This window comes from Lygodium microphyllum, chromosome 7 (assembly GCF_053477565.2).
Source record: "Lygodium microphyllum isolate KBCC chromosome 7, Lygodium_microphyllum_v1.1.10, whole genome shotgun sequence".
NCBI lineage: Eukaryota > Viridiplantae > Streptophyta > Polypodiopsida > Schizaeales > Lygodiaceae > Lygodium > Lygodium microphyllum.
In genome coordinates, this window is record NC_141141.1 from 91,804,879 (window position 1) to 91,809,250 (window position 4,372).

Genomic DNA, 4,372 nt, shown 5'->3' on the forward strand with positions numbered 1-4,372 from the left:
TCTTTGTTGGGTTTATGAAGCTTGAAACTTATCGCCTTCATACTCATAGTACTTTTGAGCCTGTAAATGTGTGCAAAACTAGATCCTGGAGCTCTAAATGAGCATATAGAATTAAATTACCCTCTGCTTATGAATGCACTACAAATTTTTCAATGTGTCTTCTCTTATACATATTGAGAAAAGTTCTTTTATTAGATGTCAATCTCTCTTAGTGAGTTTATTGAGGGGAGTTCATTTGTATGAACGTGTTTTTTTACTGTGAGTCTTTTGTTTATTTAGTACCTTTTGCAAATTTGACTAATAGAAATGAAATCTATATTTAGGTAAATGCTCAACACTAGTTGTTGCAAGATGTTTGCTTGTTTTTTATGTTAATGGAGAAAAAAGGGGGTACCAACAAGCTCCACCCCATGTGCGTCTGGATGGCCAACTCCACAAAGTTAGGAAGTATGTTGTGTCGCTAAGGCCCAAACTAGAGAATCCCTTGCACAATTGGGACCATATTATGATGTGAGGATTTGGAGTAGCATGACTCCTTAGGAACTTGTTGTCCATTATTGAATTGATAGAGAAACAACTGGTTGCGATTGGTTTAGACCTCCAGTTCAAATTCAAGTTGTTGCAAGATGACTATGCATAATAGCCATTAGGCATCTACCACATGAAGTGGAGTAATAAGATTACTATGTGAATTAGCTAGGCAGTATAATGAGCTTTTGTTGCTAAAGCCATTCTGTGTGCTTCTAAATAGGGACATTCACATGGACACTCAATATGCACTACTCGTGGATGACACATCATCTAAGGGGTGTTTGAATCTGATCGGGATAACTTTTTGTATCAATATGTATAATGGTCATTCAACCAAAGATGAGAATTGGAGACATTGTTGTCGTACCTACACAGGCTCTATAGATTTAGGGCATTATCCTAGAGTTCTCTTATAGATATCCATACAAAGGATTTGTTATTGAGAAGATTGCATAGAGGAAGAATATAGACCCCCTCCATGAGCTATTGAATGTAATTTAGGTCGACTTTGTCGATGTTGAAAACATCTAATATGCCATGGAACTCCTCAAATCTAATCTAGTACCAATGGACTGGCCAATAGTCAAGGATAGAAATTGGATGTTGCCACTCACACTTTGCATTCCTCACCTTTGATAGTATGCGAAGTAAAGTGACACGAATCAATTGCAAGAAAAATTCACTTGATGCATCTTTACATTCATTGATTCCAAAAAAACAACAAGTTTTTTAAAACTTTAGGATTAGTATTGTTTAAGTTGGCACTACATAGTAGTAGTTGGACTTTTTGATGGAACACCTTACCGGTCCTTCATTGCTTATCCGCCCCCCGAGCCACCTTGCTGGCTACCTATGTTCTATGTTTTAGGTCCTCTTGAGAACATGTATGTTTCAAGCTATAACCTACTCCCCTTATGATATATTTTCAACTTTTTAGGTATGATTTTGTTCGCTGTAGATGAACCATTACCAAGAATTAAAAAACTTGTCTTGTGTTTAGTCAAAGACATCTCAAAATATTTTTAATTAGGCAAAAACTTTTATGTTTTCTTTTTGTGAAATTCTTTAAGATGTATTAAAATATAGAAAGATATTTACATTTGAACATTCCAAAAGCTAGCTTTGAAGGCTAGCCATCTAAAGATGTTGTTAAACTTAAGGGACTTAAGAGACACGAGTAGAAGCTAGGAACCATGTAAACTATTTGATGATTAGTTAGTAGGGATGAGGCATATGAAAGGGGGCTAAATATGAATATCACATATGACCTCACATTAAAATCCAAAAGGGGACAAAAACATAAGTAGTAGCCATGGCCATATTACATATGAGGTTTTGGTAGGGCAATGACCAAAAAGCTTAGTAATAGCTTAGTAATAGTGGGCATAAGCTTTAATGGCATTGAGGGTGTAGGCGAAGTCTTTGTCTTTAGTGATAGCATGAACAATTTGCTAAACAGAATCCAATTTTAGTCCTAGAAAATACTTTGATATGTATGACACGTATTCCAACTTTTTTAATAGCTCCAAATAGTTTTGTTGAGTGTTATTTTAACAAATTTTCATGTGCATTTGAAATTTTGATATTTACTAATATAGAGTTTCCACTAAAAATTTGGTCCAAGCCTTTTATTCTACAATCTAACAATATAGGTAAAGTCTCGATCAATTTTGGTATCATGTGCACACGTTATTCCAAATATAATCAAATAGGACCTAAGCCAATTAAGTTCATTTGTCATAGAAATAGTATGCAAGTACTAACATTATCCATGTAACTTGATTTATAGTTCAATAATACTAAGTTGATTAAATGGGTTGTTTTATAGCAATTAACACCCACTTTTGGTTGTACTTGAATAAACTTAGTACTTATTTTAGTATCTTACTATTTCTCTAGCTTGTTGTTTTAGTATAAGTTAGTACTATTTTAGCAAGCTTTGTTCATGTGCACTAAAGTTAGTACCATTTTACTATTAGTCAATATTATTTAGTATTATTTAAGTTGACACTATATACTAGCTTAGAAGCTAAGCCTATTATGAAACACATACACAATACTAATATATTTTCCCAATGGTGGGCAAGCCAAAGAAGGTATGAGCCTCTTCTTATTATGAAACACGTACCCATTACTAATCTATCTGCCTAATGGTGGGCAAGTTGGAGAAATAGATAGGTCTCTTCTTACAATATTTGAAGGGTCCTCAATATGTCTTTAGGAGGATGATCAAAACGTCTTCTTCATCCCTCTATTCATGCATTTGGTTCAAGGCTAGGCTTCAAAGCATCCTCTAGCTTGTCTTTTCCTTTTCTCTTCCTCTCTTCTAGTGATTCTTCATCTTGTTGAATTAGACTATCTTCCTCTATTTTAACCTGCCATTAGAAATTGAATTTGAGTCCTGTCAAATAAAAATAATCAAATTCTAATTTCAATATTTCAAGTATGGTAGGAAAGTTACAAAATAATGGGTTGGCTAGTTGGCCAAAATGTTAAATTGAAACATACCATGATTTTTGTATTTTGATTGTATTTTTTTCCCAATCTTAACATTATATAATTTAAGTAAAATTGAGATTTCAATCTACAAAACAATTCACGTTATTTCCAAATACACTTGTCATGAGACTTGCGACTCTAACTGTGGATATTAGATTTGATTTTGCAAATTATGAGGTCAATATTTGCTTCAAAGTAATTGACTGGAACAATGACTAAGATACTTGATTCTGTAGTGGGAGTGGCTCAATTTGTTAGAACAAGGACTAGGATACCTGAGTTTATAACGAGATCGGCTTGGTTCTCAGTGAAAGTTATTTCTTCCTCAATCTTCTTTGCCCCCTTCTTTGAGTTCTCTCCATTTTGGCTGCTTCTTGGAGGAGGAAGGTGCCATTTGGTGCAATTGGCTAGCCTACAATAGTCTTCACAAAAAATCGATGTTTAATGAAAAATGAATTGCAAAATTTAAAGAAGAAGGTTTAAACCATGAATATAACAAAAATTCTAGTTATAAAAATGACATACATTTATTTTGATTCAAAATCCCAACAAAAATTTGAGTTAAAGGTTTTCAATTCGCTATCAAAAATGTTTTTTGTGAACACTAGCCTCTTGTTTCTTGAGGATTAGTGCCAATGATTGTGCTGCATGGGTCACCTCTTTAATGGCTTTCCCTTGACAAGGCCTAAAGGCCTTGAGCCATGCCGTCATATGTGAGGATACCACTATCTTCCTTCATAGGAATATAGAGATTAATCTATGTGGGGGTTGGCACACTAATGCTACTACGCTACTTTGAGGGGTTGGCAAGAATGGACTATGGATCTTTTTAGCTCCTACTATTTATCAACTTTTTCAATGATTGTGCCACATGTCAACCCAATAAAAATTCACCAAAAGATGACCTCGTTTGCATGGTTGTTAACAAGACTTATTTGGACTGACGAGCCTTCGTTCCTCGTTTATATGAATGCTTGACAAGATTGATTTGAACAAATTAATCATGTTCAACTGTGGCTATCATTAGTATCCTATGGCACAAGATTGATCAATGAGGCTTCTCCCATTTTTTGAGTAAAAATTTGGTATTTACACCATTTTTACATTTTTGAAGTTTTAAAAAAGGTACAATTCATTATATATTAAATCTTAGTTTTTATTGAACATGACGAGGTGAAAAAGAAGTGGTCATGTCGGCGTTACACCTCTCACATAGCAATCGAGACGACTCAAGGATTACAACGCATGTGGAAGGTGGACATGTAGTAGGCACTAGATGCAATGGAAGGTAGACATGTGGTAGGCATTAGAGCGATGTGATGGGGATGGCTTATTCTCGATA